At 56.3% G+C, this 15,348-nt stretch overlaps 1 protein-coding gene across 1 annotated transcript in view; it reads right to left on the bottom strand.

Annotated features, from left to right (window-relative positions):
* The window catches only part of LOC147666542 (uncharacterized), a 72,481-nt gene extending 57,604 nt beyond the window's left edge, over nt 1–14,877 (bottom strand). The window contains exon 1 of the mRNA XM_086949000.1: nt 14,797–14,877. The gene's annotated coding sequence lies outside the window, so the exon portion shown is untranslated. The remainder of the gene's footprint in view (nt 1–14,796) is intronic.
* Nucleotides 14,878–15,348: the final 471 nt, after the last annotated feature.

Below are 15,348 nucleotides of genomic sequence, written 5' to 3'. Positions count from 1 at the left end.
TTTTCTATTCACTTTTGATTCTCACTGCATTTCACCTCTTTTGCGTTCATTTTGCTTCTATCTGCCTCATTTGCCTTTTCTCCTATCTCTCTTGTCCTTGCTATTCCGCATATTCTCCCCTTCCCGCTGCTGCATCCCTTGAAGCCCGCCCCCCCCTTACTAGCCCATTTGCTCCCCCCTCCCGCCTCCCAGCTGCTCCTCCCTCCCACCTCCACTTCTTAATTGAGGCCGCTAGGCGCCTAAGGCAAGCCCAGATGCGCCCGCCCGTGCCTGGACTGCGCCCAGCGCCAGACCCCCTGGCCCACGCGAGTGCTACGACACCGCTACAACGCCAACATCCTCCCGCACTCAACGCCGGCCATTCATCTACCTGCTTCCAGGCCACCCCGAAGCACACCCACGGACCCTTCACCTGCCGAAACTGCAGCTTCACCAGCCAGCATACACCAGCACGACCTGCCCCTCCCACCAGGGCAGGCCAAAACCATCTCAGATGCATACTGCTCAACACCCGCTCCGTCGAACTCTGGGACCTGCTTGACTCATCCTGCCCGGACGTCGCTTTCCTGACAGAGACCTGGTTGAACCCCTCATCGGCACCCAATATTGCCATAGCCATCCCGGTTAGCTACAAGATCAGCCGCAGAGACCGTAACAACAGACCAGGAGGAGGAATCGCCATCGTCCACAGAAATACCCTCAGAATCTTGACCAACACCGAAGACAACATTCAGCACTGCCGAACTCCTGCACTTCTAGATCCACATCAATTCCAACACCACCCTCAGAGGAACCCTCTTCTACAGACCCCCTGGCCTCTGCCACAGTTCAGCGTCTCCATCACAGGCGTCTTCAGCTCGCACGCCCAGGCCCCCAGAGACTACATCCTCCTTGAGAACACTAACAACAGCAACTCCACCACCCTGCTGGACAACCTCGCTAACCTCCGACTCAAACAGCTTGTCACGACACCAACTCACTTCGCCGGACACATGCTCGACCCCATCTTCTCCGCCAGCAGCCACGTCACTTTCAGCCACACCACCGAACTCCACTGGACCGACCACCACTACATTCAATTCTCCTTCAAGAAAAACAACACACACAACCACCCACAACGGATCCCCAACCGCAGCTGGAACAAGGTCACCGAAGACCAGCTAATCACCACCCTCACCCGACACTGACCTACCAACCACACCGTCACTGACACAGCCGCCTGCAACCTCAGGCAATGGATCGACGACTGCGCCAACACTCTCGCCCCGATCAAGAAACCCTCAAACAGACGCACCAACAGAAGGGCCAATATGTTCACCACCGACCTCCAGACATCCAAGCAGACCTGCCGAAGACTAAGAAGAAGTGGCACCATGAGAAGACACCGGACAACCACGCAGCCCTCAAGAACGCCAGCCGCAGGCACCACCAACTCATTCGAACTGCCAAAAGGACCTCCTTTAAGGAACGTATCGACAACAATGCACACAACAGCAAAGAGCTCTTCAACATCGTGAAGGAAATCGCCAACCCCAGCTCCAGCTCTAGCGACATCCTGTCGTATCAAGACCTCTGAGACTCTTTAGCCACCTTCTTCCACCGCAAGATCATAGACATCCACAACAGCTTCAACACTCAGACTCCCCCGACAGCTGTCGATACCTCAGACTCACCGCCCCCCAGTCACACCAGCCTCCTGCTCTCCTGGAACCACGTCAATGAATAAGGCACAGTCAAAGCCATGAACACCATCCACTTCAGCTCACCATCAGACCCCACCCCTCACCACATCTTCAACAAAGCGAGCTCCATCATCGCACCACAACTCCGGAAGATCTCCAGCAGCATCTTCGAGACCGCCACCTTCCGGGGAGTTGGAAACCCGCAGAGATCAGCACCCTAACTCAAGAAACCCAAGACAGACCCAAAGGACCTCAAGAACTTCCATCCCATCTCCCTGCAAAAGTCATCGAGAAGATCGTCAACAGACAACTGACCCGCTTCCTCGAAGAGAATAAGACCCTGGACTCTCCCAATCCGGATTCCGCTGCAACCACTGCACCAAAACTGCCCTCATCGCCGCCGCCAATGACATCAGGACCCTGCTGTACAACGGCGAAACTGCGGCCCTCATCCTCCTAGACCTCTCTGCCGCCTTCGACACCATCTGCCACCACATTCTATGCGCACACCTCCACAACGCAGGGATCTGCGACAAAACCCTGGACTGGATCACCTCCTTCCTCACTGACAGAACAGAGAGAGTTCGCCTCCCTCCATTCCGATTCGAAGCCACCAAGATCACCTGCGGCGTACCCCAAGGATCATCCTCAGCCCGACCCTTTTCAACGACTACATGACACCTCTCGCCAACATCGTCCGATCGCACAAACTCAAAATCGTCTCATACGCCGACAATGCCCAGCTGATCCTCTCCCTCACCATGGACCCTGCCACCGCCTAAACCAACTTCAACGGAGGAATGAAGGCCATCGCTGAATGGATGAAGAACAGTCGCCGGAAACTGAACTCGGACAAGTTGGAGGTCCTCATCCTCAGCTCCACCCCCTCCGCCTGGGACAACTCCTGGTGGCCAGCCTTGCTGTGAGCTGCGTCGACACCCGACAACGCACGTAACCTGGAGTTCATCCTGGACTCATCACTGACATTGAGCCAGCAAGTCAATGCCATCTCCTCCTGCTTTAACACCCTCTGCATGCTTCGCAAGATCTACAGATGGATCCGCACCGGATCCAGAAGAACGGTCACCCAGGCCCTCGTCACCAGCAGGCTGGACTATGGGGGACCACGACCAAACTCCAGAAAAGACATCAACGCATACAGAACGCCTCTGCATGCCTCGTCCTTGACGTTCCCGCCACAGCCCCATCACTGGCCACCCGAGGGACCTGCACTGGCTCCCCGTCAACAAGAGTACCACCTTCAAGCTCCTCACCCACGCACACAAAGCACTCCATGACGCCGGACCAACGTACCTCAACAGACGACTGACCTTCTACACTCCCAACCGCCAGCTGCGCTCCACCTACCTCACCCTCGCTGCCACCGTTCCATGCATCCACCGAACGACCACCGGCAGCAGATCCTACTGACACACCGCCGCCAAGACATGGAACACCCTCCCCATCCACCTGCGACACACCCAGGACCTGCGGACCTTCAGGACACTTCTCAAGAGCCGGCTGTTGGAGCATTAGCAGCTCCCCCCCCCCCCCCCCCCCCTCCTCCTCCTCTGCGCCTTGAGACCCTTGAGACGGGTGAGTAGCGCGCGCTACAAATGCTTCCTTGATTGATTGATTGCACTGGATTAGAGACAAGGCCCTGGATAGGAGGGGTAAAAACAAAGCAAGTCTTGCTCTAGTGCAGGCGGTCTCTTGAAATACAATTAGAACAGTCTTTATGTACCCAGCGCCCGCGTCTATTACTTACAACATTACACTTCGGCTTGAAACACGCGGCTGCAAACTGCAGGAAGTACAAACACAGCACCCCCGGGTGAAAGTAATGCGAGTGTCAGTGTCTGCCACCAACAACTCACCTGCAGCAGATCACACGGCTCACCTCACCTGCAGCACATCACACGGCTCACCTCACCTGCAGCAGATCACACGGCGCGCTCACCTGCAGCAGATCACACGGCGCGCTCAACTCACCTGCAGCAGATCACACGGCGCGCTCACCTCACCTGCAGCAGATCACACGGCGCGCTCACCTCACCTGCCGCAGATCACACGGCGCGCTCACCTCACCTGCCGCGCTCACCTCACCTGCCGCAGATCACACGGCGCGCTCACCTCACCTGCCGCAGATCACACGGCGCGCTCACCTCACCTGCAGCAGATCACACGGCGCGCTCACCTGCAGCAGATCACACGGCGCGCTCACCTCACCTGCCGCAGATCACACGGCGCGCTCACCTCACCTGCCGCAGATAACAAGGCGCGCTCACCTCACCTGCCGCAGATCACACGGCGCGCTCACCTCACCTGCCGCAGATCACACGGCGCGCTCACTTCACAGGGTCTGTGTCTCCCACCCAACATCTCACCTGCAGCAGATCACACGGCGCGCTCACCTCACCTGCCGCAGATCACACGGCGCGCTCACCTCACCTGCAGCAGATCACACGGAGCCAACCAGAACGACAGGGCCGGAGGAACCACATCACGATGACCCCGGAAGTCCCGCCCCAAAGGCAGAGCCAGCACAGGATAAAACCAGGGATTCAACACAACCCGTCGTCGGAGCTTCGTGGCAGGACCCTCTGGCTGGAGACGGAGACGGAGAAGGAGAACAGACGTGCGAGGACGAAGTGTGGACAGAGGAGTGGTGGAGTCCCTTGGAGGTGGCTGTAGAGCGGCCGTAACTCACTGGAGAGTTACGGCGGACCGCGTGAGTGCCTTTTTGCCTCCTTTATCCCTACTCATTAGGAGTCCGTGTTAAAGTCCCTGTACATATACCCTCTCTCCATAGTCTCACCGCCCCCTGCACTGTATAATACGTATATAGCACTTCACTTCAAGGACCCTTCCGCTACTCTCACGCCCCACCCCAGCACCCTCTCTATCTTCCCGCCCTACCTTCCGTCCTCCCGGTACCTTCCTTCCCGCACTGTCGCTTTCCGCCCCTTCCCACACTACCCGGGTGACAGTATACAGTTGAGTCTCGGTACTTGCTGGATAGGACTAACGGTCCCTTGTTTTTCCTCTCTCTTCCGGTCCTCCTGGGAGCCTCCCCGTCATCGGAACCTTCCCCGGACCATCGGTGGACGCCAAGTACGAGAGAAGACCAACCCAGAGTCCATCGCCTGGAGCCACACCTTCCGCCTGTTGGAACTATCTGTACTGTACAACCGTAATAAAAGCCAACTATTGCCCACTACATACGGCCTCCTCGCCTGCTTTTCCGGCCCGCTACACCCACTCCACCACATCTGGTGTCAGAAGTGGGATCTGCTGGAGGTATGGAGGCCGTAGTGAGGAAAATGGCGGAGTCCCAAGAACAATTCGGGAAACTTATGGAGCAGTTCCTGAAAACTGCCGAAGACGACAGAGGGCAGCTCCACGATGTCCTGAAGGGTCAGGGGGGTGACTCATGAACAGACTATGACAAAGCTAACAGACGCTCTGGGTCAACCAAGACCGATGACCTCTCTCCCCTCTGTAGTTCTTCAAAAGTATGTCCCCGGAGAAGACCCGGACTACTTTTTCACAAACTTCGAACGAATAGCCCAAGCTGCTAACTGGCCTGCTGATCGTTGGGGACAGTATCTAGGTCCGCTCCTCACCGGTGACCTCCAAGCAGCCTACCAACAGGCCAACATCCAGGGTAATACGCCCTATGCCGACATTAAAAGATGTATATTAGAACGCCTTGGCATTGACGATGATACCTACAGGGTGAAACTACGCCAGGCCAAGGAAAAACCCTAAGAGAACCCCAGAGCTCTCTCTTTCAGGATCCGGGATCTCGCAAACCGGTGGTTGCGCCCGGAAACCTCCACCAAGGACGATATTCTAGAAAAAATGTATCTGGAGCAATTCCTTAACTCATTACACCCGGCCACCCAGCGCTGGGTGAGGCAGCACTCCAGACTCACGCTAGAGACAGCCATAGAGATAGCGTCTGCCTATAGCCGGGCACAGGAACTTCAACGGGGTAAGGACGACCACCCGCACAGGCCCTTGCCTACTGCGACTACTCGCCCGATCCGACCTCCCCAGGGACGCCGACCTAAACCAACCCCCCTATTTCCTTCCCCGGTAGTGTTCCGAACCCCCTCTCCTGGTCCCCAGTGCTATTCCTGTGGAGGGTTCGGACACATCGCCCGGATGTGCCCGCAGAAAGAGGAACCGATGGAGGTCGGCTTTGTCAGAAACTATCTGTGTACCCCTCCTGGGTATTCCCCGCCACCGTTCTACTGTCCAGTGTCCATCAACGGACAGCCACTGAGGGCCCTCGCCGATACCGGATGCCGGCAGAGCGTCCTTCGACCACAAGACCTCGCACAACCCCTCAGCAATCCCACGGGGGTCGTAGCCATCCAATGTGTACATGGCGATACCAAACAATACCCCACGACTCAGGTACGAGTCCAGAACTCCCAAGACCCCGGCACCTCTCTCACCGTGGGCCTGGTACCTGCCCTGCCAGAACAAGCTATCCTAGGGAGCGATTATCGGGGACTACCAACCCTCCTGCAAAAGACTTCCGACTCTCTAACCCAGTGGTGGAAAGATGCTCCCTATCCTGAATATCCCGATCCAGTACCCGAACCCAAACCCCACAAACCTAGGAGTCAGAAAAGGAGAGAAAAGAAGGAGCACGTCAGCGCTTATCCCGCCATCATTGAAGAGCACCCCTGGCAGACCGATCGCGAGTTCAGGGCCGCCCAGCAGGAAGATCCTCTCCTACAGGAGGCCTGGGGAAAAGCACTTGATCACGAAGACCCCTTACAAGTAGGTCCTTACTTCTTTAAAAAAAGTGGTTTGCTATACCGAAAAGGGGGGCCCCAACAAAATGCACAGTTGCTTATCCCCGGCCCCTTCCAAGACAAAGTCCTTTTCCTGGCACACAGTCATCTCCTGGGAGGACATTTCGGGGACGAAAAAACCAGCCAAGCCATCTTGGAGAAGTTCTATTGGCCTGGGGTGTATCAAAGGATCAAGACTTACTGTCGCGAATGCGTAGTATGCCAAAAGAACAGTCGACACAGGCCACCCCGGGTCCCTTTACAACCCCTCCCTGTCATAGATGTGCCCTTCAGCCGCATAGGGATGGATATAATCGGTCCCCTCTTGCCCTCCCGTAGCGGGTGTCGCTATGCGTTGGTCATAGTCGATTATGCCACCCGCTTTCCGGAGGCCATACCTCTCCGCCAACCTACTACCCAAGCTATAGCAAAAGCCCTGATCTCCTTGTTTTCTCGGGTTGGCTTTCCCTGAGAAATACTCACCGACCAAGGCACACCGTTTGTTTCAGCCCTTATGAAGCGGGTATGTGCGGAGTTGGGAATCAAACAAATCCGGACGTCCGCTTATCACCCGCAAACAGACGGGCTGGTAGAACGATATAACGCGCCAATAAAACAGACGCTAAAAAAACTCATAGGCCTAGAAGCAAAGAGATGGGAAGACATGCTCCCTTTGGCCTTATTTGCGATCCGTTGCAAAACCCAGAGCAGCACCGGATACTCCCCTTATGAATTGCTGTACGGACGACCCCCTCGTACCCTGCTGGACATGGCCCAGGAAGCCTGGGAAGCTGAACCAGACCGGACCCGTCCGCTCCCTGAATATATGGAAAACCTAAAGACTCACCTGTCTATGATACGGGATATCGTCAGGCAAAATCTAGAGACTGCCCAGGATAACCAAAAGAGACAGTATGATAAGGGCACTCGCAGTCGGGTCTTTTCTGTTAACGACCTAGTTCTCCTTATGATGCCCTCGTCAGATCATAAATTAATAGGACAATGGCAAGGACCCTACCCCATCCTTTGGCAGGTGACACCAGTCACATACGAGGTGGAGTTGGATCCCACACGGGGCACCTCCCAAATCTTCCTCGTCAACCTGCTGAAAAAATGGGAAGGACTCCGTCCGGTGCTGTCAGGAACCAATAGAAGTCTCCAGTTCTCCTTCGACCCTTGTCTTGACCCAGAACTAAACTCCGTACAAATCCAGGAACTACGACACACCTTGGAACCCCTGAAAGACGTCTTCTCCTCCTTCCCCGGTCGAACCACGGTCACTGAACACAAGATAGAAACCGAACCGGGGAAAGTGGTCCGCCTGAGGCCTTATAGAGTACCAGAGGCCCGTAGGAGTGTTATCCGACAGGAAATAGAAGCCATGCAACAAATGGGAATAATTGAGCCCTCAGTCAGCGAGTGGAACTCTCCTATTGTTTTGGTACCGAAACCCGACGGCTCGGTCCGTTTTTGCATCGACTTCCGGGAGGTTAATAAGGTCTCTAACTTCGACACCTACCCCTTGCCCCGGGTCGACGAAATGATTGAAAGAATAGGCCAGGCCAAATTCATCTCAACACTCGATCTCTGCAAGGGGTACTGGCAGATACCCCTCCGCGAACAAGACAGAAAGAAGACGGCCTTTTCTACCCCTGATGGGTTGTACCAATTCCTCGTCATGCCCTTTGGACTTCATGGCGCACCCGCCACTTTCCAACGGGCTATGAACCACGTCTTGAGACCCCATACCCCTTACGCAGGCGCCTATCTAGATGACATCGTCATCTTTAGCGACAGCTGGCCCCAACACTTAAGACACCTCTCCAGTGTCATCACCTCCTTAGGGTCATACGGATTCGCCATCAATCCAGCCAAAACCACATTGCCGGCGAAAACGGTGAAATACCTGGGATATCTTCTGGGGGACGGCCTGATAAGACCCCAAGACAGTAAAACTGCGGCTATCCGGTCCCTTCCGTTTCCCCAAACAAAGAAGGATCTCCGAGCCTTCCTGGGTCTCCTTGGGTATTATAGGCGCTTTGTGCCCAATTTTTCCCAACGAGCGGCAGCCCTTACGGACCTGCTTAAAAAATCAAACCGGTCAGATGAGATGCTCCGGAATCCCTCCTCTGAAGCCTGGCGGGCATTTACCGACCTTAAAAGCGCCTTGACCTCCGGTCCGGTGTTGGTACCCCCAAATTATTCGGTCCCTTTCATCCTACAAACGGATGCGTCAGACCATGGGTTAGGGGCCGTGTTATCCCAAAAAGATGCCCTGGGGAACGAGCGTCCCATTCTCTATGTGAGCCGCAAATTATTTCCCCGAGAAAAACAATATGCAGTTGTAGAAAAAGAAGCCTTAGCCATCAAATGGGCAGTGGAAAGCCTGCGGTACTACCTAGAGGGTAGAGATTTTATCCTCTACACAGGCCACGCCCCTCTGGAGTGGATGGCTCGGAACAAAGGGCAAAATGACCGGGTCCTACGATGGTTTTTGTCTCTCCAACCCTTTCATTTTCAAACCAAACATAGAAAGGGCTCCGACCAAGGTAATGCAGATTTTCTGTCCCGGTACCCACATTCTCCCTCTGCTACAAGAAGGACAGCTAGGGGAAGGGGATGTGAGGCGACGACCCGCAAACCCCTACCAGGCGGCCGCCCTCTCCCTCGCGTACCTTGTCCGGCACCCCCGGGACTGACTACCTGTCATGAAAACGCCGCCACCGAGGCAGGACGCCGAACACCTGCCATCACCAACGAAACCCCGCCCTTCTCTCTTCCACAGGAGCCAACCAGAACGACAGGGCCGGAGGAACCACATCACGATGACCCCGGAAGTCCCGCCCCAAAGGCAGAGCCAGCACAGGATAAAACCAGGGATTCAACACAACCCGTCGTCGGAGCTTCGTGGCAGGACCCTCTGGCTGGAGACGGAGACGGAGAAGGAGAACAGACGTGCGAGGACGAAGTGTGGACAGAGGAGTGGTGGAGTCCCTTGGAGGTGGCTGTAGAGCGGCCGTAACTCACTGGAGAGTTACGGCGGACCGCGTGAGTGCCTTTTTGCCTCCTTTATCCCTACTCATTAGGAGTCCGTGTTAAAGTCCCTGTAGATATACCCTCTCTCCATAGTCTCACCGCCCCCTGCACTGTATAATACGTATATAGCACTTCACTTCAAGAACCCTTCCGCTACTCTCACGCCCCACCCCAGCACCCTCTCTATCTTCCCGCCCTACCTTCCGTCCTCCCGGTACCTTCCTTCCCGCACTGTCGCTTTCCGCCCCTTCCCACACTACCCGGGTGACGGTATACAGTTGAGTCTCGGTACTTGCTGGATAGGACTAACGGTCCCTTGTTTTTCCTCTCTCTTCCGGTCCTCCTGGGAGCCTCCCCGTCATCGGAACCTTCCCCGGACCATCGGTGGACGCCAAGTACGAGAGAAGACCAACCCAGAGTCCATCGCCTGGAGCCACACCTTCCGCCTGTTGGAACTATCTGTACTGTACAACCGTAATAAAAGCCAACTATTGCCCACTACATACGGCCTCCTCGCCTGCTTTTCCGGCCCGCTACACCCACTCCACCACACCGTCCAAAGACACAAACAGCAGAGAATGCATGCAAGCACCAACTTGAACACGCCCGTGGTCCTCACAGCCAACCTACTGCCACCATTAATGTACCCTACTCAGCCAATAAATAGCTTGGGTGGAGGGAACTCCATTAAAAACATTCTGACATCAAAATATATGCTCCAAGTGGGAGGAGGGTACACCCAATATGTGCTCTGAGTGGGGGGAGGGAACACCCAATATGTGCTTTGAGTGGGAGGAGGGTATACTAATATGTGCTCTGATTGGGGGGAGGGAACACCCAATATGTATTCGGAGAGGGGTACACCCAATATGTATTCAGAGTGGGATACACCCAAGATGAGCTCTGAGTGAGAGTAGGAGTACCCAACAGGAGTGGCAGTCTGAGCGGTGATTTTTTTATTAAATTGTTCCTAGACACCTATGTAAGATTGGAAATGTTACAAGCTGGTCGCTCCCCACGCCGCACAGCGCCACCAGTTTGTGCCCTTGCTCCCGCCCTCCCTGCGAGTTTCTGCCTGCCCTCTCATCTGTTTTTCCCCTTTGCCTGCCTTCCGCTTTTCTATTCACTTTTGATTCTCACTGCATTTCACCTCTTTTGCGTTCATTTTGCTTCTATCTGCCTCATTTGCCTTTTCTCCTATCTCTCTTGTCCTTGCTATTCCGCATATTCTCCCCTTCCCGCTGCTGCATCCCTTGAAGCCCGCCCCCCCCTTACTAGCCCATTTGCTCCCCCCTCCCGCCTCCCAGCTGCTCCTCCCTCCCACCTCCACTTCTTAATTGAGGCCGCTAGGCGCCTAAGGCAAGCCCAGATGCGCCCGCCCGTGCCTGGACTGCGCCCAGCGCCAGACCCCCTGGCCCACGCGAGTGCTACGACACCGCTACAACGCCAACATCCTCCCGCACTCAACGCCGGCCATTCATCTACCTGCTTCCAGGCCACCCCGAAGCACACCCACGGACCCTTCACCTGCCGAAACTGCAGCTTCACCAGCCAGCATACACCAGCACGACCTGCCCCTCCCACCAGGGCAGGCCAAAACCATCTCAGATGCATACTGCTCAACACCCGCTCCGTCGAACTCTGGGACCTGCTTGACTCATCCTGCCCGGACGTCGCTTTCCTGACAGAGACCTGGTTGAACCCCTCATCGGCACCCAATATTGCCATAGCCATCCCGGTTAGCTACAAGATCAGCCGCAGAGACCGTAACAACAGACCAGGAGGAGGAATCGCCATCGTCCACAGAAATACCCTCAGAATCTTGACCAACACCGAAGACAACATTCAGCACTGCCGAACTCCTGCACTTCTAGATCCACATCAATTCCAACACCACCCTCAGAGGAACCCTCTTCTACAGACCCCCTGGCCTCTGCCACAGTTCAGCGTCTCCATCACAGGCGTCTTCAGCTCGCACGCCCAGGCCCCCAGAGACTACATCCTCCTTGAGAACACTAACAACAGCAACTCCACCACCCTGCTGGACAACCTCGCTAACCTCCGACTCAAACAGCTTGTCACGACACCAACTCACTTCGCCGGACACATGCTCGACCCCATCTTCTCCGCCAGCAGCCACGTCACTTTCAGCCACACCACCGAACTCCACTGGACCGACCACCACTACATTCAATTCTCCTTCAAGAAAAACAACACACACAACGGATCCCCAACCGCAGCTGGAACAAGGTCACCGAAGACCAGCTAATCACCACCCTCACCCGACACTGACCTACCAACCACACCGTCACTGACACAGCCGCCTGCAACCTCAGGCAATGGATCGACGACTGCGCCAACACTCTCGCCCCGATCAAGAAACCCTCAAACAGACGCACCAACAGAAGGGCCAATATGTTCACCACCGACCTCCAGACATCCAAGCAGACCTGCCGAAGACTAAGAAGAAGTGGCACCATGAGAAGACACCGGACAACCACGCAGCCCTCAAGAACGCCAGCCGCAGGCACCACCAACTCATTCGAACTGCCAAAAGGACCTCCTTTAAGGAACGTATCGACAACAATGCACACAACAGCAAAGAGCTCTTCAACATCGTGAAGGAAATCGCCAACCCCAGCTCCAGCTCTAGCGACATCCTGTCGTATCAAGACCTCTGAGACTCTTTAGCCACCTTCTTCCACCGCAAGATCATAGACATCCACAACAGCTTCAACACTCAGACTCCCCCGACAGCTGTCGATACCTCAGACTCACCGCCCCCCAGTCACACCAGCCTCCTGCTCTCCTGGAACCACGTCAATGAATAAGGCACAGTCAAAGCCATGAACACCATCCACTTCAGCTCACCATCAGACCCCACCCCTCACCACATCTTCAACAAAGCGAGCTCCATCATCGCACCACAACTCCGGAAGATCTCCAGCAGCATCTTCGAGACCGCCACCTTCCGGGGAGTTGGAAACCCGCAGAGATCAGCACCCTAACTCAAGAAACCCAAGACAGACCCAAAGGACCTCAAGAACTTCCATCCCATCTCCCTGCAAAAGTCATCGAGAAGATCGTCAACAGACAACTGACCCGCTTCCTCGAAGAGAATAAGACCCTGGACTCTCCCAATCCGGATTCCGCTGCAACCACTGCACCAAAACTGCCCTCATCGCCGCCGCCAATGACATCAGGACCCTGCTGTACAACGGCGAAACTGCGGCCCTCATCCTCCTAGACCTCTCTGCCGCCTTCGACACCATCTGCCACCACATTCTATGCGCACACCTCCACAACGCAGGGATCTGCGACAAAACCCTGGACTGGATCACCTCCTTCCTCACTGACAGAACAGAGAGAGTTCGCCTCCCTCCATTCCGATTCGAAGCCACCAAGATCACCTGCGGCGTACCCCAAGGATCATCCTCAGCCCGACCCTTTTCAACGACTACATGACACCTCTCGCCAACATCGTCCGATCGCACAAACTCAAAATCGTCTCATACGCCGACAATGCCCAGCTGATCCTCTCCCTCACCATGGACCCTGCCACCGCCTAAACCAACTTCAACGGAGGAATGAAGGCCATCGCTGAATGGATGAAGAACAGTCGCCGGAAACTGAACTCGGACAAGTTGGAGGTCCTCATCCTCAGCTCCACCCCCTCCGCCTGGGACAACTCCTGGTGGCCAGCCTTGCTGTGAGCTGCGTCGACACCCGACAACGCACGTAACCTGGAGTTCATCCTGGACTCATCACTGACATTGAGCCAGCAAGTCAATGCCATCTCCTCCTGCTTTAACACCCTCTGCATGCTTCGCAAGATCTACAGATGGATCCGCACCGGATCCAGAAGAACGGTCACCCAGGCCCTCGTCACCAGCAGGCTGGACTATGGGGGACCACGACCAAACTCCAGAAAAGACATCAACGCATACAGAACGCCTCTGCATGCCTCGTCCTTGACGTTCCCGCCACAGCCCCATCACTGGCCACCCGAGGGACCTGCACTGGCTCCCCGTCAACAAGAGTACCACCTTCAAGCTCCTCACCCACGCACACAAAGCACTCCATGACGCCGGACCAACGTACCTCAACAGACGACTGACCTTCTACACTCCCAACCGCCAGCTGCGCTCCACCTACCTCACCCTCGCTGCCACCGTTCCATGCATCCACCGAACGACCACCGGCAGCAGATCCTACTGACACACCGCCGCCAAGACATGGAACACCCTCCCCATCCACCTGCGACACACCCAGGACCTGCGGACCTTCAGGACACTTCTCAAGAGCCGGCTGTTGGAGCATTAGCAGCTGCCCCCCCCCCCCCCCCCCCTCCTCCTCTGCGCCTTGAGACCCTTGAGACGGGTGAGTAGCGCGCGCTACAAATGCTTCCTTGATTGATTGATTGCACTGGATTAGAGACAAGGCCCTGGATAGGAGGGGTAAAAACAAAGCAAGTCTTGCTCTAGTGCAGGCGGTCTCTTGAAATACAATTAGAACAGTCTTTATGTACCCAGCGCCCGCGTCTATTACTTACAACATTACACTTCGGCTTGAAACACGCGGCTGCAAACTGCAGGAAGTACAAACACAGCACCCCCGGGTGAAAGTAATGCGAGTGTCAGTGTCTGCCACCAACAACTCACCTGCAGCAGATCACACGGCTCACCTCACCTGCAGCACATCACACGGCTCACCTCACCTGCAGCAGATCACACGGCGCGCTCACCTGCAGCAGATCACACGGCGCGCTCAACTCACCTGCAGCAGATCACACGGCGCGCTCACCTCACCTGCAGCAGATCACACGGCGCGCTCACCTCACCTGCCGCAGATCACACGGCGCGCTCACCTCACCTGCCGCGCTCACCTCACCTGCCGCAGATCACACGGCGCGCTCACCTCACCTGCCGCAGATCACACGGCGCGCTCACCTCACCTGCAGCAGATCACACGGCGCGCTCACCTGCAGCAGATCACACGGCGCGCTCACCTCACCTGCCGCAGATCACACGGCGCGCTCACCTCACCTGCCGCAGATAACAAGGCGCGCTCACCTCACCTGCCGCAGATCACACGGCGCGCTCACCTCACCTGCCGCAGATCACACGGCGCGCTCACTTCACAGGGTCTGTGTCTCCCACCCAACATCTCACCTGCAGCAGATCACACGGCGCGCTCACCTCACCTGCCGCAGATCACACGGCGCGCTCACCTCACCTGCAGCAGATCACACGGCGCGCTCACCTCACCTGCAGCACTTCGGGGTGAAAAGAATTCTCCTGGTTTAGTCTGACATTCAGGACTTATGTGGTCGCTCCGCCATTGCCAGTGACGTTAGAAGCGCGTCATCCAGGGGGGAGTGGTCAGGGGGAGGTGGGGCGGGGGTAGGGGCAGTCCTAAAAACACCCTCTAGTCACCCCCACCCGAGGGATAATTGATGTTGATGACTGTCTGTTATGCCCCTTGGTTTGCGCCCCTCCCCCAAGGTAGGGGGACATGGCATGACCGGGGGCTTTACTGGACCCCCCTCCAGAGCAGACCCGGCCTGGAGCGGGCGGGGGAAGGGGAGTGAAGGCGGGGAAGGGACGGGCAGCGGGGAGCTGGGTTCAGCCCAGTCATAAAGTTAACCCTACAGAGGGGAGAGGAGGGACTGGGAGGGCTAGGGACGGAGGACATGCCATGCGAGGTGGGGAGCACCTGGATTGTGCCCCCCCCCAGAAGGCCTGTGGGGGTGGCTCTCCAACCGCGGGGCCGTGGGAAGGGATCACTCAGCCCCCTCCGTAGTGTGCGTGGATACAGGC

Source organism: Lissotriton vulgaris, unplaced genomic scaffold (assembly GCF_964263255.1).
Source record: "Lissotriton vulgaris unplaced genomic scaffold, aLisVul1.2 SCAFFOLD_2915, whole genome shotgun sequence".
Taxonomy (NCBI): domain Eukaryota; kingdom Metazoa; phylum Chordata; class Amphibia; order Caudata; family Salamandridae; genus Lissotriton; species Lissotriton vulgaris.
Note: the sequence above shows the minus strand (reverse complement) of the source record. Positions and strands in the feature narration are given on the sequence as shown.